Source organism: Thalassophryne amazonica, unplaced genomic scaffold, assembly GCF_902500255.1.
Source record: "Thalassophryne amazonica unplaced genomic scaffold, fThaAma1.1, whole genome shotgun sequence".
Classification (NCBI taxonomy): domain Eukaryota; kingdom Metazoa; phylum Chordata; class Actinopteri; order Batrachoidiformes; family Batrachoididae; genus Thalassophryne; species Thalassophryne amazonica.
This window is the reverse complement of record NW_022986326.1, coordinates 54971-81302: the sequence shown is the minus strand read 5'-3', so window position 1 is coordinate 81302 and position 26332 is coordinate 54971. Positions and strand designations below refer to the sequence as shown.

Sequence of the window (26332 nt, the reverse complement as noted above, 5' to 3'; positions counted from 1 at the left end):
GAACACGGAACTGACAGATCGGTACATCGGACCTTTTCCCATCCTGAAGATCATCAGTCCAGCCGCAGTGAAGCTGAAATTCCCAGCTTCACTGTGGATCCACCCCATGTTTCATGTGTCAAAAATCAAGACGCACCACACCTCGGACTTCTGCACCCACAGACCAGCGCCGCCTCCTGCCCGCATCATCGACGGCGAGCCTGCGTGGACGGTACGCAGGCTCCTTGATGTTCGCCGGAGGGGTCGGGGTTACCAATATCTGGTGGATTGGGAGGGGTACGGACCCGAAGAGCGCTCCTGGGTGAAGAGGAGCTTCATCCTGGATCCGGCCCTTCTGGCTGATTTCTACCAGCGACACCCTGACAAGCCTGGTCGGGTGCCAGGAGGCGCCCGTTGGGGGGGGGGGGGGGGGTCCTGTTGTGTGGGCCGCCCGAAGAGGAGGTACTGCTGGCCCAACACCAGAGGGCGCCCTGCCTGTCGTCGGGTTTCAGGCACCAGAGGGCGCAGTCACCACAGGAGTCCGCCAGGTGCTCGGAGCTGACAGCTGTCACACATCATCATTCATCACATCACATCATAAAAGCCTGGGAGAGACATCATAACTCTGCCGAGTTATCAGCTTACCCGTCAGATAATCAACTCAGCCGTTCTGTGCCGTACGCACACGTTTTTGCAGCAGAGCTTTTTGCAGTCGTTAACGTTTTTGTACACTTGCAGCTTGTAGCCGAGTTTGTGAAAGCTGGAAGGAGTTGGCGTACCCACTCCTCACTCCAGACTTGTTAAGTGATACATAAGGCACTGCACGTACTCTGTGTTCCTGTGTTTGGAGGTGGAGGAATTTCCCTCAGGAAGGAACTGTATTTTTGCTGACTGTTTGCTGGGTGTACACACACCCACCTTTAACCTGTGTCTGTTCCTGCCAGCAGTACCGGATCTGACAGCTGGAAGCAGTGGCCACCTAGGGACTCAGGACTTGGCGGCTCCTGTGTATTGCAGGCCTCTGTTGGCGGTGGAACCTTGTGGGTCCCGGCTCTTCTCTGGATAGGTGTCTCCTACCCTCGGGCCTGCCACGCGTCACCTTTTGTGTAGATTGATTGACAGACTAAAAGCATATTTGGTTGTTGTGCACATTTGCAGAATAAATTGTTATTTATTCAGACTTCCTATTGGCCGTTCATTTACGCCCCCTGTCGTGGGTCCCACTTATCGGTTTTAAATAAGGGACTTTCATTTGTGCCTACAAATACTGTTAAAGACTTTGATGTTAAAGTTGACCTATTTAGGTTTTTTAGAAATATACGATTGGCAGAATTCTTTAAATCAAACATATCTGTAGACCACCAGTCCTTACTGGCTGTCTGAAAACATACAAAAGACAAATTTTAGGAGTAAAAGTAAATTTGTGCCCCCTCCTAACCGCAATAACTCTATTGAAACCTATTGTAGACTAGTGGAACATGATGTGGATGCTATCCTAAAAAGTAAAAAGAGTTACCACACTCACACAAACTTAACAAAGGAAGAACTGTCCGCTTTAGATGATCTGCAGAAGGATAAAACTTTCGTTATAAAACAAGCAGATAAAGGTGGGGTCATTGTAGTGATGAATAAATCTGACTACATAAAAGAATGTATGCGACAATTATCTGATGACATGTTCTATGAGAAACTTCCAAGGGACCCCACAGAGGATTTTAAGAACTCTATTCATGATGCTCTAAATATACTATTACAGAATGGGGAAATTTCTGAAAATGAACATAATTTTTTTAAAAGTAGACCATCCTGTAGTTCCTACTTTTTACGCATTGCCAAAAATACATAAAAATCTTGAAAACCCACCAGGGTTTTACTATTGTAGCCAGTATTGACTCCCTTACATCTAATCTGTCAATCTTTGTAGACAGTATCATAAGACCTGCTGTTGAAGGTTTGCCTTCTTACATAAAGGACACTGGCCACATAATAAATATGATTGAATCTGTCGATTTTGTCTCCAGTGATGATGAATGGCATTTAGTTTCTTTTGACATAAATGCTATGTACACTTCTATACCACATGATGGAGGTATTGAGGCCATGAAACATTATGTCTCTAAAATGTACACTGGAGTTCCCTCTATTAACTCCATCCTGGATATGGCATGGCTTATTTTAAAACATAATTACTGGGTTTTCCAAGATAATTTTTATATTCAGAAACATGGAGTACCTATGGGTAGCCCCTTTTCACCATCATTCTGTAATTTGTATATGGGTCTGTTTGAGGAAAAATTCATTTATCAGGAACATGCATTGAAAGAAAATGTGTGTATGTGGAAGATATATTTGGATGATATTTTTTACTTATTTAAAGGGACAAGACAGAGACTTGAATCCTTTTATGCATATTTGAACTCATGTTGTCCATTTATATCTTTCTCCATGGACTCTGACCAAGAGTGCTTGAGCTTCTTGGATTTGTGGATTATTAGGGAGGGGAATCGGCTGTATACGGACTTATACAAGAAGCCTACAGTAATGAACTCTTTACTTAGAGCTGACTCCAATCATCCACTTCCATTGAAGAAGAGCCTCCCATCAGAAGCGGTTTCTGATATGGGCGATATGGGCAGCTGCCCAGGGCGGCATCTTATCTGGGCCGGTATGAACGACCCCCAGTCCCGCCAAACGCATTGCAATCACTGCAGCAGTGCCTACCGCTATACTCCACTTATGGGTAATGAGCGCCCTCTACCTGCTGTGTGGTGCATGTAGATTTCTGCCATGGTCTGACAGACAGGTAACAGGTTCTGGAGGTTTGGAGGAGGTTTTGTTGTGTTGGTGCTGGCAACTGTCAATCTGGCAACCCTGGGGATGGGTGGGGGTGATAACCTATTCCTCTTCAGTGCATATTATGGAAGATGGAAAAGAAAAGGGCAAAGCCATCAGGTACGCAGTTTAGGAAAAAGAGAAAAGCAGAACAAGAGAAACGAGCAAAAGCTAAAGGTAAGCAGAAGCTGTGTCATTTCTTGTGTGAAATGTGTTACGTAGGCTATAACCTGCTGCTGCAAGACAGACTTTTTACATAAGATGCTAACTGGTTACGTTTAGCTGCTTAGGACGACATATTTGTTAACAGCAGCAGAAAATATTAGAAGATCAAAATTCTTCTTGAACTAAACAAACAGCATTTTGTGATGTAGTTTGGACCATGTATATTTAGACGCCTCAACAATTTCTCCTCCTCTGAATTTCATAAATTGGATATATATGTATACGCTGGTTTGTTTTTGTCTTAGTTGTTAGTCATTTTCTGTGTCAGTGTGACAGTCCCTGTTAGTCTGCTGGAATTACTCTATTACATAAAGGCTGCTTCTTAACAAAGGTTTTATAGCCTATTAAATAACCATGAGGGACAGAATTAGGAATGTTTGATGAGGATGCAATTGATGGTGTATGAGAGTTTGTATGTTTGGTATTTTGAGGCAAATTCAGGGGCACTTCTGAAATATTTTGGAGCACCCACTGCCACAGGCCAGGATGAAGAGCTATCCACGTTTTCAGCTGAACAGCTATCTTCAGCAGTGGACTTGGAGCCTCAGGAACAGGAACCATCCTCCTCCTCCTCCCCCACATATGTTGTTTGATCGTCAGGATGAAGACCCATTTACATCTACATCCTACCAGGAATCTTCAGGTGGGTGTTAGTGTGTGTGTGTGGAGAGGGTAGGAGGTCCATTTTGAAAAGTTTTTTTAATTACATTTTATTTTCCACCACTATAAATTCAAAAAAACATGTGTATACTGACACAAATGTTTTGCCATTATAGAAATGTCAGGAGCTGAATTCCCACCAAGTTCTGCTGCTGATGAGCACCTTCCTACTGATCCTGCTGACTGGCCTTCAGTTCTGACTGAGAACATTCACACTGTTGGTTTGCTGAGGATCAAGTCAAGTAACAGCTGACTTTGTTTTTCCAAAGAACGAGGGAGATGGAAGAAGTTGTCACCACCAGTATTTTTGGAAGACATTAGTAAGTGGTGAAAAGATGCTGAGAAGCTGGTTGGTGTACTCAGAAGTTGCAAGTTGTTTTCTAAAAGGAATACAAGTCTAACAAATTCAGGTCTCACAGACTGGAAACATGCCAGTTCTCTGCTCAGCTCACATGACAACAGCCCAGAACACCAAAATTCATTGAAAGCATGGAAAGAGTTGGCAGTGAGGATGAAAAAAGAGGCAACAATTGATAAAAAGGAGATGGGACTATTGGAGGCTGAGAGCGTGAGATGGAGAGCTGTGCTGATACGTCTCACTGCTATAATACAGTCTCCAGCAGTTAGAAATTTGGCACTTAGGAGACACACAGAAGCATTGTTTTCACCATCAAATGGCAGTTTTCTGAAAGAGGTTGAACTGATGGCAAAATCTGACCCTATAATGAAAGAACACCTGAACCGTGTTGAGAAAGGGACCTGCAAGCACCACAGCTACCTCAGCCACCACATACAAAATGAACTGATTGGTTTGTTAAGCAGCAAAACAATTTCAACAATTGTTAGTGACATTAAACAGGCAAAGTTTTTTTCTATAATTCTTGATTGCACTCCAGATTTCAGCCACATTGAACAGTTGTCTGTTGTGATTAGAATGATTTCACTGAAGGAGAAGCCCCAAATAAAGGAGCATTTCATGGGTTTTTGGAGGCAGAAAAATCCACAGGGGAGCATTTGGACTCCTTGGTTCTGAAAAAACTAGAAGAGCTCAAAATTTCCTTTGAGGACTGCAGAGGTCAGTCATATGACAATGGGGCCAACATGAGAGGAAAAAAATAAGGGAGTTCAAGCTAGGCTTCTTCAGGTCAACCCCAGAGCTCTTTTTGTTCCTTGCGGAGCTCATACACTAAATCTGGTTGTGGCAGATGCTGCAAAAGGATCCACTGATGCCACAAGCTACTTTGGGATTTTGCAGAAGCTTTACACAGGGTTTGCATCTGCACAAGTGTCAGTCAAGGACATTTGTGAGAACATGAATGTAGCAGCTGTTCTCCAACAGAAGAGGCTGAGATCCACAAAGTGCCACTTCTCTTATGAATCTTTTGATGAGCCTTTTAGTGATGCTCTAAAGAAGCTGGAGGGGATCTTTTTTAATGTTCTTGTTGATGCTGCAGTTTTTGCCATTCAGGAAAGATTTGCCACATTGCAAAATGTGGGAGAGAATTTTGGGGTGCTCACAAATTTTCCAAACCTTTCAGATGAAGACCTCACAGAACAATGCAATGTCCTCAGTACAATGCTGCACTTTAATGGGAACTCAGACTTGGATGGCAGAGAACTTGTACGGGAACTCAGGAACTTTCCTGATTTGCCATCAAAGTCTATGACTGCTCTTGAGCTGCTAAACTTTGTCCATGAGAGTGACCTCTCAGAAATCTATCCAAATTTGTGGACTGCTCTTAGAATTGCAGTTACCCTTCCTGTCACGGTGGCTGGAGCAGAGAGAAGCTTTTCAAAGTTGAAAATGATAAAAACATATCTGAGGTCTACTATGTCTCAGGAACGCCTCAGTGACCTGGCAGTCATCTGCAGATTTCATATGATGATATTATTGATGATTTTGCATCAAGGAAGGCAAGGATGGTCAACATGTAGGTGACAGTTGATGTGCACATTAAACTATATCTTGTTGTTCAAAGTACAGTACCAGCAAATAGGTTTTCTACAATGTTCAGTTGTACATTTTATTTTGTATTTCTTGTTTGAAAAGTTATAGTGTGTTAGCAGTCTCTTATTGAATCATTATCTCTTATTGAATCATTATCTCTTATTGAATTATTATTAATGAAGGATACAGTATTTATTTTTTATTTGTATTTTATACTTTTAACTTACACAGTATTACAGTTTATTTTTGTCTTGATATGTTTGTTTACAGTAATATTTGTATTTTATTTATTTTTTGTATTACATTATTTATTTTCTTATTTGTGTGTTGTACTTTTAACTAACCCAGTATTACAGTTTGTTTCTTTATGTTTATAGTAATATTTAAGTTTCTTCCACATTTTTTCAAATAAAAATTGAAAAGAAATTCTGATTGTGCCTGTGATGGTGGGGGATCCTCCGGTTAAAACCTGTCTGTCAGACAATGGCAGGAAGATACATGCACCACATAGCAGGTAGAGGGCGCTTATTATCCCCCCAAGTGGAGTAGCGCAGTATGCCCTGCTGCCGAGATTGCATTGGGGGGGGGGGCGCCGGTGGGGTTGCTCGCCCAGGGCGCCAAACAGGCTAGGACCTCCACTGCCCCCCCAAAAGTGCCAACAAAAGGATCATATTCTCTACTGTTTATTCAAAACCTGCTGAACAGTTTAAAAAGATCATTTCAAAGCATTGGCACATTTTACACACTGACTCTACCTTGGGGGAGGGCTTTAAACAGCACCCTCTGGTGGTGTACAAAAGAGGAAGAAACCTTAGAGACAAACTGGTACATTCCTATCTTCCTCCTTCTCCACCCAAAACAGGCCAAATCATGTTGACTCCGATCCCTGATGGTAATCGCAGGTGTGGAGGCTGTAGTCAATGTAACTACACCTACTGCTGTAACAGTTTGAAACATCCCCACACCGGTAAAGTCATACCCATCAGAGGCATCACAAAATCTGTTATCTACATGATTACCTGCCCATGTGGAAAAGCCTACGTGGGAAAAACGAGCAGGGCTTTAAAAACACGGATTGCAGAACATAGGATCACAATAAGATGTAAAAACTGAAATGATCCTGTGGCAGCTCATTTTGTGGAGTTCAATCATCCGATCTCTTCTTTAACATATATTGGTATTGAACATGTAACTCTGCCACCAAGAGGTGGGAACCTGGAAGTGCTACTGACAAAGAGAGAGCACTTCTGGATCCACCATTTGAAGACTCTCACTCCTCATATTGACTTCGATTTAAGATGTTTTTTGTGATTATGTTTTTATAATCATGTATTGTTTATGATGATGTTTTTCCTATGAACATTTAATAATCTTCTGATTTTTAGATCACTCTTGGGACCTCCCACTCGTTGGAGGGGGTTTTGAGCACCTGGGTTGACAAACAATTTTGAACACTTGGTCCAACTGAAGCTGCAATCTGACGAAGGCCTTTGGCCGAAACGTTATTATGAAATAAAACAGCAGCAGGACATCAATATTTTGAGTGTGCTATGCTTTTTCTTTATATTTGAGTTACTATTTTTCAATAAACATTCTATAAAAATGAACATGGTTCATCATTTCTGGCTGTTGTGGTTTTATGAGGTGTCACTGCGTCTTCTCACAGGAAGCCAAATGTTTTTCAAGTTCAGCACTCTGAGGGGTGTGCAGAATGGTAAAATGTGTTGTAGCATCTTTGCACCAAAACCCACAATGGTTTCAGAAGCCCCTGTGTGATTGTGATTTCAGGGTGAAGTTCTCCACACTATGGTTATGTGTCAAACATCTAGCAGCAGCTCATATCTCTTGTTGAAACAGCTTTGCACTGTGTCAGAATCTCTAATCTCTTTCTGAAGTTTACAGTCTTTCCATGCCCTCAGAGTGGGAGGCTCATTTGCTTGACATAAACTCCTCCCACCTACTGATGGGGTTTCATCTCACTGTGGCAGATCTGCAGAGACATAAGTGTCTAGGAAGACCATCTTTGACCTTATGCAATGGAAATGTGGTGGAAATGGTCAGTGCCGGCATTACTGACAGGTAGGACTATCACACAGGTGTGATGCTGTACTAACAACATCAACATTAGCTTTTTCTGGAGATGTTTTAATGTTCTAAATCTCACCTGTGTACCTCCAGTGGCAGCAGTAGTTAAGGTGACATCAGATCAAATGAGGATTCAGTTCACAAATGAGCCACCGAGTTCCATTTCCATTCTTCTCGGCTCATCGAGGCAACTGACCTGCAGTTTCGTGATAGATGAGAACATCCAGAGAGTCCGGGTTAGCTGGTGCTTCAAACCACCTGGATGGTTACGGTCATGCAAAGAAGACATCTTGAACAAATCAACAAAACTCTTTGATATAACAAAACATGACAATGTCAGGACACTGCGGACCCATTTCACCATATCAAACGCGAAACACGACGACAGTGGGTTGTACTTTTGCAAAGCCACTGTAGAAGTGCCTAATTATGCTAGCTTTAACAGCATCGGAACACAAGTACTTGTTGGCAAGTACAGCGTTTAAGAGAAAGCTTATTGTCATTGTGTCTTGCTGTCATTTCAAGAATGTTTTTGCCTCTGTTACAGAAAATGGCACAGTGGACTACACAACAATCCCATCGCCTGCTGTACTGCCGAGTGAGTAATGTGTGCGTTTATCAAAGTAGACCTCTTATCACCCAACACAAAGGATTTTTAATCAAAGTAGACCTCTTATCACCCGACACAAAGGTTTTTTTTTAATCAAAGTAAACCTCAAAGTATTGTTATGGTTCAGATGAGCGTGGAGGACGAACCCAAAAGCAAGGAGCAGAGAAATGGACATTAGAAGATGGATTTATTTTACAATGGAATAATATACAGAGGAAATAATATGCAGGAGCATAGTCTAGCCGAGTGGAGACCGGCCCGCACAGCGGTGGAACCAGGGGATCTGCAGTCCCGACAACTTCAGTTCTGGTGCGGTGGGTTCGGAGCCAGGTGGCCGCCACAAGCTGTCGACGAGGCTGGGGAAGATACACAGAAGGGTGAGTGCTGAAACAGTCACTTCCAGAAGTGGTTCTCACAGTCAATCAGTGACAAACTATCACAGCTGGTCCAGATATGCAGGCAGTTAGACAGAATGATTCAGTTCAGGTTCTTCTGGTTGTTCTTATCAGGAAAAGTTCACAGTTCAGTTCATATGATTATTCCAGGCAGTGTTCAGTGAGTTGAAGCTCATATGACCAAAGGAGAGCAAATACTTAGCTTGACTGGTGTAGAGCGTGGGACCTCCGTAACAGGCTTCAGATGAGTCTTGGTAGTAATCAGGTTGCATCAGTGATAAGCTGCGGCTCTTCCAGGCTGGTGTGTGAAAACACCGAGACAAAGATATGTAAAGTGAAGCAAGGTGACCAGGCTTACCGTGGAAGGTTTGCAGAGTTTCTGGCAAAGATGGAATGAGGAGCCGGGGTTCATAAGCTGATGCTGATTAGATGGGAATCAGGTGTGTCGTTCAGCTTGCGGCGTGCCACCTGTGTAGGAGAGGGAGAGAGGAGCAGCAGCAGGAGGACAGAACAGGCAGCCCACAACAAGTACACCTCTTATTGCCAGACACAAAGGTTTTTAATTAAAGTATACCTCTTATTGCCAGATACAAAGGTTTTTAATCAAAGTACACCTCTTATTGCCAGACACAAAGGTTTTTAATTAAAGTATACCTCTTATTGCCAGATACAAAGGTTTTTAATCAAAGTACACCTCTTATTGCCAGACACAAAGGTTTTTAATCAAAGTATACCTCTTATTGCCAGACACAAAGGTTTTTAATCAAAGTACACCTCTTATTGCCAGACACAAAGGCTTTTAATCAAAGTATACCTCTTATTGCCAGATACAAAGGTTTTTTTTTTAAGTCAAAGTAGACTTCTTGTCGCTAGACAGTTTTTTTGTTTGTTTTCTATCAAAGTTGACAAAAAGAGTTGCCTGACAAAAAAAGTTTTGTAAATCAAATCAGCTCTTATGGCAAGACACAAAGTTTATTTTTAAAGTACAAGTAGACCTCTGATTGTCAGACACAAAGAGTGTTTTTTCAGTCAAAGTTAGACCTTTGATGGTCAAACACAATGAGTTTTTTAAAAAGACAAAGTAGATCTTTGATCATCAAACACAAAGAGTTTTTTAAAAGACACAGTAGACCTCTGATTGTTGGATGCAAAGGGTTTTTTTTTTTTATATCAAAGTAGACCTCATTGCTGAAAGCAAATGGTTTTTAAAAAAAAAAAAATCAACAACGTAGACATCTAATTCCTGAACACAAAGGGTTTTTTAATAAGTCAAAGTAGATGATTTATCGCTGTTTTTTTTTTTTTTTTTTTTTTTTTGTCTGTGTCTTCCTGGATTTGTGTTGGATCATTTGCCTTTTCTTGTACATTGTTGCAGATTTGCTGCAAAATCTTGCACATTTTCTTCATCATGATGGCATCATACAATGGCATAACATAAAATATTTGATATATTCTGGATCCCCTCAACAAGCCCTTTAATTTGTTGCATTACATGACATGTTTTACTCACATATTAAATTTGACATACTTTTAGGTGATCTTTGACCTCAAGATAAACTCTGAAGGTCCAGGGAAGTGATCAATGGACTGCATTCATGTCGCACTTTTCCAGCTGCATCAGATGCTCAAAGCACTTAACAAATAATGCCTCACATTCACCCCGATGTGAGGATGCTGCCATATAAGGCGCTCACTACACACCGGGAGCAACTTGGGGATTAAGGAGCTTGCACAAGTACTCTTAGTGATTTTCCAGTCAGGCTGGGATTTGAACCAAGGATCCTCTGGTCTCAAGCCCAACACTTAACCACGAGACCATCACCTCCCCCAAGGGAATCAGTTATCCCATGGAATGGCTTATGTGCCAGACTACCTGCTATCATCCTGTGAGCTTTAGAGGCAATATTTGAAAAAGTGTGAGTTAAATGTGTGTGTGAGTTAAATGAAACCTTTGAAAATCAAAAATTTGCTTGTTCTTTTCATGATGATGTCACCAAATGACAACATAACGTAAAACCTTTTCTATAATATGGATCCTCTCATTGAGCCCTTTAATTTTATGCATGCAAAACCCTGAATTGCTTATCCCAGGTAATGGCTTATGAGCAAGGCCTGTCACTATATCCATGCCAAATTTGGAGGCGAAATTTAAAAAATTGCGACCAGGAAAATTGTTTCATTGAATTTAGTGTTTGACCTTTGCTGAGACCTTGACCTTTGACCTTGAGCTTGATCCTTTTGTGTGTTGGAAGGTATGTTGATAGGATTGTTATATGTGAACTTACAAGAGTCTGGAATGATGATTTACATGCTTTGTAACACCCTGAAAAAAAATCTACATTTTGCAGGTTATATTGTGATAATGTCATCAAATGACATCATAACATAAAACCTTTGCTATATTCTGGGTCCTCTCATCAAGCCTTTTAATTTGATGTATTACATGACATGTTTTAAGGTAATCTGAAGTTTGACCGACAACCCCAATTCCAATGAAGTTGGGATGTTGTGTAAAATGTAAATAAAAACAGAATACAATGATTTTCAAATCCTCTTCAACCTATATTCAATTGAATAAACCACAAAGACAAGATATTTAATGTTTAAACTGATAAACTTTATTGTTTTTGTGCAAATATTTACTCATTTTGAAATGGATGCCTGCAACACGTTTCCAAAAAGCTGGTACAGTGGTATGTTTTCCACTGTGTTACATCACCTTTCCTTCTAACAACACTCAATAAGTGTTTGGGAACTGAGGACACTAATTGTTGAAGCTTTGTAGGTGGAATTATTTCCCATTCTTCCTTGATGTACAACTTCAGTTGTCCAATAGTCCGGGGTCTCCATTGTCGTATTTTGCGCTTCATAATGCGCCACACATTTTCAACAGATCTGGACTGCAGGCAGGTCAGTCTAGTACCCACACTCTTTTACTATGAAGCCACACTGTTGTAACACATGCAGAATGTGGCTTGACATTGTCTTGCTGAAATAAGCAGGGACGTCCCTGAAAAAGATGTTGCTTGGATGGCAGCATGTGTTGCTCCAAAACCTGGATGGACCTTTCAGCATTGATGGCGCCATCACAGATGTGTAAGTTGTCCATGCCATGGGCACTAACACACCCCCATACCATCACAGATGCTGGCTTTTGAACTTTGTGCTGGTAACAATCTGGATGGTCTTTTTCCTCTTTTGTCCGGAGGACACGACGTCCATGATTTCCAAAAACAATTTGAAATGTGGACTCATCAGACCACAGCACACTTTTCCACTTTGTGTCTGTCCATTTCAAATGAGCTCGGGCCCAGAGAAGGCGGCGGTGGTTCTGGATGTTGTTGATGTATGACTTTCACTTTGTATGGTAGAGTTTTAACTTGTACTTGTAAATGTAGTGACGAACTGTGTTAACTGACAATGGTTTGCTGAAGTGTTTCTGAGCCCACGCAGTAAGATCCTTTACACAATGATGTTGGTTTTTAATGCAGTACAACCTGAGAGATCAAAGGTCACGGGCATTCAATGTTGGTTTTCGGCCTTGCTGCTTACGTTTAGAAAGTTCTCCAGATTCCCTGAATCTTCTGATTATATTATGGACTGTAGATGATGGAATCCCTAAATTCCTTGCAATTGAACTTTGAGAAACATTGTTCTTAAACTGTTGGACTATTTTTCACACAGTTGTTCACAAAGTGGTGATCCTCACCACATCTTTGTTTGTGAACAGCTGAGCCTTTTGGGGATGCTCCTTTTATACCCAATCATGACACTCACCTATTTCCAATTAGGTGTCCTTAGAGCATTCATTAATTTTCCCAGTCTTTTCTTGCCCCGTCCCAACTTTTTTGAAACGTGTTGCAGGCATCCATTTCAAAATGAGCAAATATTTGCACAAAAACAATAAAGTTTATCAGTGTGAACATTAAATATCTTGTCTTTGTGGTGTATTCAATTGAATATAGGTTGAAGAGGATTTGTAAATCATTGTATTCTGTTTTATTTACATTTTACACAACGTCCAAACTTCATTGGAATTGGGGTTGTAATTTAGTTTGACCTCAAGTGAAACCCTTAAGGTCAAGGTCAATCGCTTATCAAAAATAATGGCTTATGGGCAAGGCCTATCACAATGTCAATGCCAAATATGGAGGCAAAATATCAAAAATTGCGACTAGGAAAGTTGTTTCATTGAATTTAGTGTTTGACCTTGCTGTGACCTTGACCTTTGACCTCCAGCCTGACCCTTTTGTGTGCTAAAAGGGACTTTGCTATGGCTGCTATATATGAAGCTGCAAGAGTCTGTGATGTAAACTGTGTGCTGCACAGTGAGTTAACGAAACGCTTAAAAATCTAAATTTTGCATGTTTTTTGCGCGAAGACATATTCACTCACAAATTATCACATCGCGCACACAAATTATCTCTGCCCGTGCGTACCAACACTCCCCCCACTAAGCAAACATTACATACACAAATGTGTTTTTTTTTTCTAAACAATACCAAACATTACTCATTGGAGAAATGAGTTTAAACTTAATTCTAAATCTCTATCATTGATTGAATCCAACAATTTTTTTAAAACTAGTTTCTTTTATAAGATAAGATAAAACTTTATTGATCTCACAATGAAGAAATTCACTTGTTACATCAGCTCTTAGCAAACACGCAAGATGAGTGCGAACAAAAAGGAAATGTGCATCAAACAGTATGTGCAAAGATAAAACAATAGTAATAATACTTGTAACAATACAATAAAATAAAAATTGAATATATATATACCAGGTACCGGCTGGTTTTTATTTTTTATTTATTCCACACACGCGGTGCAATGTGGTTCCACAGGTACCGGCTGGTTTTTATTTTTTTATTTATTCTACATAAGCGGTGCGATGTGGTTCCACAGGTACCGGCTGGTTTTATTTTTATTCATTCCACATAAGCGGTGCGATGTGGACCCACAGGTACCGGCTGGTTTTTATTTTTTATTTATTCCTCATAAGCGGTGCGATGTGGTCCCACAGGTACCGGCTGGTTTTATTTTTTTATTTATTCCACATAAGCCTGAGCCTGGTTCTGCTGGATGTTTCTTCCTGTTAAAAGGGAGTTTTTCCTTCCCACTGTCGCCAAGTGCTTGCTCACAGGGGGTCGTTTTGACCATTGGGGTTTTTACGTAATTATTGTATGGCCTTGCCTTACAATATAAGGCGCGTTGGGGCAACTGTTTGTTGTGATTTGGCGCTATATAAATAAAATTGATTGATTGAATTGATACCTGTGGGTCCACATCGCACCGCTTATGTGGAATACATTAAAAAAAGAAAAAAACATACCACCCACAGGACTCAAACCCGCACCTTCCAAAAGCTCTGATTGTCAGTCAGAAACTTTACCACTGAGCTACGCAGCTGTCCTTTGAAAGCTGGGGGAACTTGCCTCATATCAGGAAGGTCATGGAGGTATTACAAAAAAAAAAAAAAATTAAATCACACACAATATAAAAACACAGCATTTATAAAGTGAGCAAAACAAATATGATCTGTCTGTTCCTCTGTAGATGACTCATGATCACAGACATACAGTCATGAAATGACATGAAGGAGAAGCAGTGTGCTCTGATCATGTCCACATCTACTGGTCTGGTGTGTCTAGTCGCCCTGCGCGCATGTTCTGCTTGACACACGTGTCTTGTGGACGGCGTGTAATAGCACAGACACCACATCATGTGGAACAGAGCTCACATGGGTGATGTGACGGTCACATCGCCCGCTGTGTGTTCTGATCTGATTGTTCGTTTCAACCTGGCAGGCTGTCAATGTCCGCTCCATGCACGTGCGCTTGCTGCAGCTTGTCGCCATGGCAATATATGTTTTTATTTATGTCCACATAAGTACAGCAATCAGACACACACGCCTCACAGTGGACAGTTGTTAGTCCATGTCTGTCCAAACACAGTAGGTGTTGTCCAGCTGGGATGTCCAGAATGACAGATCTCCACAGCTGCTTCTGTTGGAAGCCACACCTCCAGTCAGTGAAGCGCACACACCCATGTGTCATTGTGTGTCTGCAAAGTCACACTCGTGGGGAACTTAGAAAATGTGTGGCCAGTTGCACTCTTGGCACGACAACAGACTATTACTACATACTCACAGTGAAATTTGTCTAAGTGTGAGCGGTGCATGCATGTCACCTGGAATTTGGCCAATACCTGCCACGAGAGGGTGCCATGGGTTCGCACAGCACACACTCTGTCTTTCAGCTACTAGTGTGTGCAAATAATTGTAGCAGCAGGTGTACGAGGCGTTGGAGGCAGGTATGAAATTACACGGTTTGCATACAATTCCTGCTTCATGCGCACTTAATGCACAATTCAACTAAATTCGCACTGTGTGTGAAGGGTAAATGGTAAATGGACTGCATTTATACCGCACTTTTCCATCTGCATCAAGCGCTCAAAGCGCTTTACAATAATGCCTCACATTCACCCCGATGTCAGGCTGCTGCCACACAAAGCGCTCACTACACACCGGGAGCAACTAGGGGATTAAGGACCTTGCCCAAGGGCCCTTAGTGATTTTCCAGTCAGGCTGGGATTCGAACCGAGGATCTTTTGGTCTCAAACCCAACGCCTTAACCACTAGACCATCACCTCCCCTAAAGGGGAGGTCTCTCTCTCGCTTTCTTTCACTCTCTCTCTCTCTCTCTCTCTCTCACACACACACACACACACACACACACACACACACACACACACACACACACACACACACACACACACACACACACACACACACACACACGATTAACGACTTTGCCCAAGAGCCCTTAGTGATTTTCTAGTCAGGCTGGTATTTGAACTGAGGATCCCTAAGCCCAACGCTTAACCACCAGACCATCACCACCTTTGAATGCCCATATCCTTCTTTATAGTTATCTTCACGTGGGGGTCTGTTTAAACATTCATCAATTATAGTCTGCGGTTCTGTTTCAAAACCTGACATATATTTTTGTACATAGTGCCTAACTTGCAAGTGTATCAGAAAATTGATACTGTGTAGTTTAAACTTTGTCTATAGTTGTGCAAAAGTAGCAAATTTACCCTCAATATACAGGTCACAAATGCAACATATTCCTCGTCTACTCCAATCACAAAAAGTCACATCTGGATTAGAAGGGGCAAAAGATGGATTTTTCACAGCTGGTAAAGAGAGGGGTATTGACTTGTAAGTGACGTGTGATTTGATTTGCTTCCAAATGCAGATTAAATGATATATTATTCGATTTTGACGATATTTTGATTTGTCAAAAGGAATAGGCGAAAGTACAAGGGCGGCAGGTGAATATGGATCACAGTCTTCAAGTTCTATAGTTAACCAGGTGGGACTGGTGTTAGGATGATAGAAAAAATTTCAAACTTTTAAAGGCACATACCTAGTAATACATTATGAAGTTTGGAATGGACAGGCCACCGTTCAGCTTAGACTGAGTTAAATGGTTTTTGGTGATTCTCGGAGTCATGTAATTCAACAGGAAAGGTTGGATAATTGAGTCAATTACGAGGTCTGTTAGAAAAGTATCGGACCTTTTTATTTTTTGCAATAACCTTATGGATTTGAATCATGTGTGATTGCATCAGCCAAGCTTCAACCTTCGTGCGCATGCGTGAGTTTTTTCACGCCTGTCGGTTGCGTCATTCGCCTGTGAGCAGGCTTTGAGTGAGCACTGGTCCTCCCCCCTCATCAGATTTTCATTGTGAGAAAAATGTCTGAACGGCTGGAGCAGCGCTGCATCAGATTTTTCCAGAAACTGTGAGACACAGCCAGGTGGACACCATTCGGAAAATTCAGATGGCTTTCGGTGAAGATCTTATGGGCATCTGTTGTGAAAGTGTAGTGACACGGACCCACAACAGGGGGCGCAAATGAACGGCCAATAGATGAGCCAAAAAGTAACAATTTAATGTTGTGAAACGTGCACAACGAATATACAGACAACCTCAGAATATAATTACAGTCAAATTACAAAGGTGACGTGTGGGCAGGCTCGAGGATAGAAGACGTCTGTCCTGAGATGAACCGGAACCACACGATTTCCTCCTATCTTCAAAAAAAAAAAAAAGAAAAGAAAATATGGAAATATTTTGAAATAAATGTAATATTTGTGGTAGAAAAATCATTTTGATAGCATTTATCCTCCCCAATAATGATACTGGCAAAGTTTTCCAAAACTGAATTTTGTTTCAAAGTTGATCCAGTAGCATATGACAGAGGAGAATTGTTTTGTAACCTCAATGCCTAGATAAGTGAATTTGTCAGTGGATACTTTGAAGGGAAATCTTGCTTGTTGTTGGGGGATGGATTGAACTGGCATTAATATGCTTTTGGTCAAATTTATACGATAACCTTAAAATTTTCCAAACATTTCAATTTGTTCAAGAATAGATGGTATCGAACAATGGGGTTTAGTCACATATAATAAAATATCATCTTCATATAATAAATTTTTATTAATTGTAGTGTTAGTTTGATAACCATTTATTTGGGCATCTAAACGGAAACTTTGCACAAGTGGTTTGATAGCAAGAGCAAAAAGTCCTCTCAACAAATGAAAAGATGTAGATAGGCTTTGATTTGTGTGAATTTGTGTTTCAGGATTTGTATACAAGAGCCATACCCAGTTTCTAAACCTATTGCCCAAGTTGAATCATTTAAGTACTTCAAACAAATATTCCCACTCTATCTGATCAAATACTTTTTCAGCGTTGAAAGTCAAAATAGCTAGATCATTATACATTTTTCTGTTGGTGTATAAAATATTAAACAGTTGGTGTGGATCAGATGTTGAGCTTCTGTTTGTTATATAGCCAGTTTGGTCACAGTGGATTAATATATTCATTAAAGGATTTAATCTATTAGCTAGGATTTTTGCATATATTTTAGAATGTATATTTAACAGAAAAATTGGACAGTATGAGCCTATGATTAATTGAGCTTTACCTTTTTATGGAGAACTGTGATTGTTGCCTGAGTTAGTGTTGGTGGTAGGGTGCCATCCAGTTGGGCTTGTTTATACATTCTATGGAGAAATGGTGTAAGCATACAGTTTTACCATTATATTTAAAACAGGTCTCATCAGACTGGGATTTGATGTGTATCAGGTCTGGTTGACATGTTTGGCTGGATGCAAATACAGGACTCAGACACAAGCGTCTGTAGGTAAAAACAGTTTACTGTAGAAGCAAACAGGGTCCGGTACACAGGTAGACCGTCCAAAATGAGCAGCAGTACAAAGAGCATAAGGCTAAGGCATGGTCCAGGAAACAAACAGGTGGTCATAAATACACAAGAGGCCAGCATGATGAGAAAACAATACAATGTTTTCCTAGTCCAGTCTGACGAATGACTAGGAAAACTGGAGAATTATATATACAGTGAGGAAAATAAGTATTTGAACACCCTGCAGTTTTGCAAGTTCTCCCACTTAGAAATCATGGAGGGGTCTGAAATTTTCATCTTAGGTGCATGTCCACTGTGAGAGACATAATTAAAAAAAAAAAAAAATCTGGAAATCACAATGTATGATTTTTTTTATATATAATTTATTTGTATGTTACTGCTGCACAGATACAAAAAATATAAAAATAAACTATTAACAATAATTAGGAAACAAAAAGATTATTACGGTGTACAATTAAATAAGAGTAAAGATAATATGAGGGTAACATGGGGAATTATAAAAAGTGTGATTGAAAGTGATGGAGCGAAAGCAACTTTTCCAAATTACTTTGTCAAGGAAAATAAAGAAATATATGACATAAAAGAAGTTGCAAATGGGTTTAATGATTATTTTTCAAATGTAGGATCAAGTCTGGTGGGAAATAAACCAATAGTAGAAGATAAATTACATACACGTAAATACAGTCAATAGTATTTTCCTGGACAATGTGGAAAAAGATGAAATAAGAAATATTGTAAAAAACTGTGTAAGCAAAAGATCAACTGACCATGAAGATTTAGACATAATGACTGTAAAAACTATAATAGAAATTGTTATTGAACCATTTACTTATATTTGTAATCTGTCTCTGTCAACAGGGATTTTTCCAGATGAAATGAAAATTGCCAAGGTAGTCCCATTATATAAAAATGGAGACAAACATAATTTTTCTAATTACAGGCCAGTATCATTGTTTCCACAGTTTTCTAAAATTATGGAAAAAGTTTTTGTGACAAGGTTGGATAAATTCATTGAGAAACATCATATTTTAAATAATGCTCAGTAAGAATTCAGAACAAAACATTCGACAGTTATGGCAATTATGGAATTAATAGAGAAAATATCAACAACAATAGAAAATAAGGATTATTTTGTAAGTATTTTTATTGACCTGAAAAAGGCTTTTGATGTTATAGACCACTCAAGACTGCTTCACAAGTTACAACAATATGGAATAAGAGGTATTGCACATCAGTGGGTAAAAAGCTACTTAGAAAATAGAAAACAGTTTGTTCAGATAAATAATACCAATCAGAATTGTGTAACATTATTTATGGAGTACCACAAGGATCGGTACTTGGACCTAAACTGTTTATTTTGTATATCAATGATTTTGTGAATGTATCCAATGCGCTTGGCAGCATTTTATTTGCTGATGATACAACGCTGTTTTACTCTGGATCAGATATAAAGGAAGTAGCACAAGTGATAAATACAGAGTTGGAAAAAGTTAAACATTGGTTTGATATAAACAGATTGTCACTAAATATTAGACAAATTTCATATTGTTTAATGACAGAGCAAAAAAAAAAAAAGTGTCATTACAAATAGATGGAATGGATATACAAAGGGTAAAAGAAACAAAATTTTTAGGAGTCATGATTGATGAAGATCTTACATGGAAGTCACACATAAATTACATAAAAGGAAAAATAGCGAAAGCCATTGCTGTTTTGCATAAAGTAAAATATTCATTAAATAGTTATGGTTTATTAACATTGTACAATTCATTGATTGTTCCATATTTAACTTATTGTATAGAAATCTGGGGATCAACATATACAACTTATATACAACCTTTATTTATTCTGCAGAAAAGAGCTTTAAAAGTGATTAGCAACAGTGGTTTTAGAGATCTATCTAATCCATTGTTCATTAAGTATAGGGTACTTAAATTTCATGATTTAGTCGATTTGAAAATATTACAAACAATGTACCAAGCTAATAAAAATACTTTGCCAACAAACATTCAAAATATGTTTGAAAAAAGAGTAAGTAGATATAAATTGAAAGGAATAGAAGTCTTTAAAAAAAACAAGATTTAGAACCAAAGTAAAGGAACGCAGTATTGCAGTAAATTGTGTAAAATTATGGAACAATCTCAACAAAGAAATTAAAGAATTAAGGTTGCTTAAATTATTTAAAAAACGTATTAAATTAGATGTATTAAGTAAGTATGAAAATATGAAATAAGTCAGTGGGCTGTAAGAAAGTCAAAAAAAGGTAATCTGTTAATAATGTTTAAAATGTCTTAAGTTTAAAATGTAACCTGTTAGAGATGTAATCTATTAAATAATGGACATAATTATGAAATAAGTCAGTGGTATGTGACAAGTTAAAGAAATACAATCTGTTAAATAATGTTGAATAATGACGCTGGATATTGAAAGATTGTATTGTAAAAAGGGGCAGAAAACATAAGACTTGTTCTACTCTCTGCTCCTTTTCATTCTGGTGTTTTGTGATGCTTTATTTCTGCTTTTCTGTTTTTTTTTCTTTTAAATGAATGAAATAAATATTAAAGAAAGAAAGAAATAAGTATTTGATCACCTACCAACCAGCAAGAACTCTGTCTCTCACAGACCTGTTATTTTTCTTTAAGAAGCCCTCATATTCTGCACTCTTTACCTGTATTAATTGCACCTGTTTGAACTTGTTACCTGTATAAAAGACACCTGTTCACACACTCAATCAATCACACTCCAACCTGTCCACCATAGCCAAGACCAAAGAGCTGTCTAAGGACTCCAGGAACAAAACTGTAGACCTGCACAAGGCTGGGTTGGACTACAGGACAACAGGCAAGCAGCTTGGTAGAAGACAACAACTGTTATGATTATTTATTACAAAGTGGAAGAAACGCAAGTCTCTCAGTCTCCCTCGGTCTGGAATTCCATGCAAGATCTCACTTTGTGGGGTAAGGATGATTCTGAGAAAGCTCAGAACTACACAGGAGGACCTGGTCAATGACCTGAAGAGAGCTGGGACCACAGTCACAAAGATTACATTAGTAACACATGATGCTGTCATGGTTTAAAATCCTGCAGGGGAGCAAGGTCCCCCTGCTCAAGCCAGCACATGTCCAGGCCCGTTTGAAGTTCACCAGTGACCATCTGGATGATCCAGAGGAGGCATGGGAGAAGGTCATGTGGTCAGCTGAGACCAGAATAGAGCTTTTTGGAATCAACTCCACTCAAGTTTAGAGGATGAGAACAACCCCAAGAAAACCATCCCAACTGTGAAGCATGGGGGTGGAAACATCATACTCTGGGGGTGCTCTTCTGCAAAGGGGACAGGACGACTGCACTGTATTGAAGGGAGGATGGATGGGGTTGTGTATTGTGAGATTTTGGCAAACAAAATCTCACAATAGTAAGAGCATTGAAGTTGGGTCATGGCTGGGTCTTCCAGCATGACAATGACCCCAAACACACAGCCAGGGCAATCAATCAATCAATCAATTTTATTTATATAGCACCAAATCACAACAAACAGTTGCCCCAAGGCGCTTTATATTGTAAGGTAAGGCCATACAATAATTGCGTAAAAACCCCAACGATCAAAACGACCCCCTGTGAGCAAGCACTTGGCGACAGTGGGAAGGAAAAACTCCCTTTTAACAGGAAGAAACCTCCAGCAGAACCAGGCTCAGGGAGGGGCAGTCTTCTGCTTGGATTGGTTGGGGCTGAGGGAGAGAACCAGGAAAAAGACATGCTGTGGAGGGGAGCAGAGATCGATTACTAATGATTAAATGCAGAGTGGTGCATACAGAGCAAAAAGAGAAAGAAACACTCAGTGCATCATGGGAACCCCCCAGCAGTCTAAGTCTATAGCAGCATAACTAAGGGATGGTTCAGGGTCACCTGATCCAGCCCTAACTATAAGCTTTAGCAAAAAGGAAAGTTTTAAGCCTAATCTTAAAAGTAGAGAGGGTGTCTGTCTCCCTGATCTGAATTGGGAGCTGGTTCCACAGGAGAGGAGCCTGAAAGCTGAAGGCTCTGCCTCCCATTCTACTCTTACAAACCCTAGGAACTACAAGTAAGCCTGCAGTCTGAGAGCGAAGCGCTCTATTGGGGTGATATGGTACTACGAGGTCCCTAAGATAAGATGGGACCTGATTATTCAAAACCTTATAAGTAAGAAGAAGAATTTTAAATTCTATTCTAGAATTAACAGGAAGAGAATGAAGAGAGGCCAATATGGGTGAGATATGCTCTCTCCTTCTAGTCCCCGTTAGTACTCTAGCTGCAGCATTTTGAATTAACTGAAGGCTTTTTAGGGAACTTTTAGGACAACCTGATAATAATGAATTACAATAGTCCAGCCTAGAGGAAATAAATGCATGAATTAGTTTTTCAGCATCACTCTGAGACAAGACCTTTCTAATTTTAGAGATATTGCGTAAATGCAAAAAAGCAGTCCTACATATTTGTTTAATATGCGCTTTGAATGACATATCCTGATCAAAAATGACTCCAAGATTTCTCACAGTATTACTATATATATATATATATATATATATATATATATATATATATATATATATATATATATATATATACACCCAGGTGATCAGGTGCAAATAGGAAGCAGGTGTGCATGGAAGCAGTAGGATGGGGGAGTGGCCAGAGAGGTGGAGAGGCCCACCACCAAGCGTCAGAGGGAACAAACAAGAGAAGTAGAGACAGAAAGAACAAAGCAGAAAAACCCAGACAAGAGAATAAACACACAGAGAAGCAACAAACCTAATCGAACCATGAAAATAAAACCAGGCAAAACCCAGATCCTGACAATGTGCCCTGGTAACGTCTTCCATAGCCTGGCACAAGTAAAAGAAAAATGGAATGGACCAAAAAAATTTAACAGAAGGAATGATAAAGGCAGAGCAGACCTGAGTGATTGTTAAGATGAAATGGATTTAGTACCCATGAAGAAGTTAAATATTTTGGTGCATTCCCACGTGTGACTAAGTTGCAGTTGTTTAACTAACCCAGTGAGCCCAGGGAGGGGTGTTTAAAAGAAACCATACTCTTCTGTTCTGAGTGTCCTGCAGATGAATTTGATTTCTCTCGATCAAACCAGAATACCAGGCAGCACAGTCATAATCCAAATGACACTGTAATAAAGATTAAACTAGAAGTTTTTTGTTGTTTTTTTTTTAAAGATGTTTATTCAGCTGTCTTTTCTGTCTGTTGTTAGATGTACTTATGACAGTATCTAATGTTTGGCTCCCAGTTAATGACTGGTCAAGATCTGCAGTGATACTTCAAACAGGTTTTACTTGAAAGACTTTGACCATTGCAGATGACATCAATAGTCTCTATTTTTCATTTCTTTCTATTTTTTTCATTTCTGAGCCGAGTTGCACGGATTCCATCTTTCTTCGGTGCAGAAACAGATTAACATCAATTCAATCACAAACAAACCACAGTTCAGACAACAGCTGTTGTTGAATTTCAGCAGTACTTTTGACAGCTACAAAGTCATATCATTGACTTTTTTCTTTTTTTTTTTTAACAAGGGCAGTTTGTATTTAATAAGATTTTTACAGTTTTGTTTAATCGGGCAGTATACAATGAAAAATCATGTTTTTTTCTGTGATATTTCTGTTTCTTTTTATATGAAAATGTGCTTTATACTTTGATAATTGATTAGTTCCTTCAATAAATAAATGTTTTTATTTTTAATTTAGATACACGAGCTCTGTTAGAAAAGTATCCTTCCTTTTTATTTTTTGCAAAAACCATATGGATTTGAATCACGTGTGATTGCATCAGCCAAGCTTGCACCTTCGTGCGCATGCGTGAGTTTTTTCACCCCTGTTGGTTGCGTCATTCGCCTGTGAGCAGGCTTTGTGTGAGCAGTGGTCTACCCTCTCGTTGGATTTTTATTGTGATTAAATGTCTGAGCGATTTGGAGCTTTGCTGCATCAAATTTTTCCAGAAACTGTAAGAGACCTCCAGGTGGACATCATTCAGAAAATTCAAATGGCTTTCAGGGATGATTTTATGGAGATTACACAGATTAAGGAGTGCTCCAGCCGGTTTAAAGACCACCCACAGCTGCTGAGAGCGCACCGCGCTCCGAGCGCCAATCAACAGGATGAATCAACCAGATCATTTCCAACGTGAAGGCTTTGTTGATCCGGGACGTCGTCTGACTTCCACAAAAATGCCAGAAGACGTGGACATCACGACTTTTTCGGCACATTCCACTGTTACAGGAGTTTTTTCATGGAAAGAGGAGTGGAGGGATGCGCCACCGTGCCGCTCATGGCGCAGCACAAAACCACCTCTGTCTTGGTCTCACAGGACGGCTTTGAGATGGCTTTCGGTGGCTTTTCAGTCGTGTGACTATCCGAGAAATTGAGCATGAGCTGGACATGCCAGAACATGTCCTGTGAGGCTTCGTCATGGCGTTGATTTGTGCCATGCGGCTCCGTCCCAACACACGGAATTCCTCCACACGTCTGTCTCAATGTGCCGAAAAAGTGCTGATGTCCACGTCTTCCGCAATTCCTGTGCTAGTCAGAGGACGTCCCGGATCAAAACAGCGTCCAGTTTGGAAATGAATGGCACATTCCACTGTTACAGGAGTTTTTGTCATGGAAAGAGGAGCGGAGGAATTCTGCACATCGCGGCAGAGCCGCATGGTGCAAAGCAACGCCGTGATGAAGCCTCACAGGACATGTTCCGGCATGTCCAGCTCATGCACAATTTCTCGGATAGTCACACGACTGAAAAGCCACCAAAAGCCGTCTGAAAGCCGTCCTGTGAGACCAACACGGAGGTGGTTTTGTGCCACGCCATGAGCAGCACGGTGGCGCATTCCTCCGCTCCTCTTTCCATGAAAAAAACTCCTGTAACAGTGGAATGTGCTGAAGAAGTGCTGATGTCCACGTCTTCTGCCATTTTTGTGAAAGTCAGACGACATCCCGGATCAACAAAGCCTTCACATTGGAAATGATCTGGTTGTTTCAGCGGGGTTTGAGCCTGTCGATCGGCGCTCGGAGCGTGGCGCGCACTCAGCAGCTGTGGCCGGTCTTTAAACCGGCTGGAGCACTCCTTAATCTGTGTAATCCCCATAAAATCGTCCCTGAAAGCCATCTGAATTTCCCGAATGGTTACCACCTGGAGGTTTCTCACAGGTTCTGGAAAAAACTGATGCAGCAAAGCTCCAAATCGTTCAGACATTTTATTCGCAATAAAAATCCGACGAGAGGGGTGGACCACTGCTCACACAAAGCCTGCGAACAGGCAAATGATGCAACCGACAGGAGTGAAAAAACTCACACATGCGCATGAAGGTTCAAGCTTGGGTGATGCAATCACACGTGATTCAAATCCATATGGTTTTTGCAAAAAATAAAAAGGTCAGAAACGTTTCTAACAGACCTCATACAATAAACGTTACATTGATATAAAGTTGCAGGGTGCCTAAAATGATGAAATGGGATTATGCAGACTTTTTTTAATGCCAGCATTCTGGTCTCCCACAGTTCTTCATTACAGCTGGTGGTTCTGGGTAATCACTGGAGGATCCATTGTGACTGCAGTCATCCTTGTGGCCGCATGCATCTTGCACATAAGAAGACATCGCAGGAGCAGAGGTACCAGTCTTCTTATCTATATAGATACAGATTCTTTTTTTGTCATTGTAAGTAGTACAGAAGGTTGCCTTTCGGTGCAAATATAAACCTGAGTAAAGCATGCACAGACTTGAAAGATCTGGAGAAGAAAAGAAAATACACATAAAATTTAACAGACGGTATGTTCAGAGCACAAATAAAAAAAATCTAAGTTCGTAATAGCAAAAAAAGAGATTACATATAAAAAAGAGAGAAAAATATGTACAAAGCTGTGGGTACTTCTGTGACAGTGAATATTGCACATAAACAAATATTACACTCATTCAAGTGTGGCATGTGACCTGACTATTTGGCTCCAGTGGCATTCAAAGCTCTAACAGCAGTTGGGTATAAGTCTGTTTGTACTATTTGTAATGGCCCTGTACAGTGGTGGGCACAGATAACCAAAAAAATTAACTTCGATAACAGATAATCAGATAACTGAAAAGTTATCTTTGATAAAGATAAACTGATAAACCACCCAAAAAATGTATCAGAAGTTACAGATAACCGATAAATTCCAGTACTGTCTCCGGGACACTTGCAACTACTAAGAAGCTGATTTTGAGTTTTAACACCACAATCACTTTTGGTAGCATCAAAGTGACAACAGACCCAAACAATGAGTTAGCACTTCTGTCTTTGAGTGTCCTGCCCCCTACTGGAAGCTCCAGTTTACTACATGGCTTCCAGCAC

At 40.1% G+C, this 26332-nt stretch overlaps 1 long non-coding RNA gene across 1 annotated transcript; it reads left to right on the top strand.

Annotated features, from left to right (window-relative positions):
* The first annotated feature begins 7559 nt into the window (after positions 1-7559).
* On the top strand, positions 7560-25624 carry LOC117506062. Its single transcript, XR_004559359.1, has 3 exons — positions 7560-7723; positions 7823-8327; positions 25508-25624. It is a non-coding gene; the product is annotated as an uncharacterized LOC117506062 (long non-coding RNA).
* Positions 25625-26332: the final 708 nt, after the last annotated feature.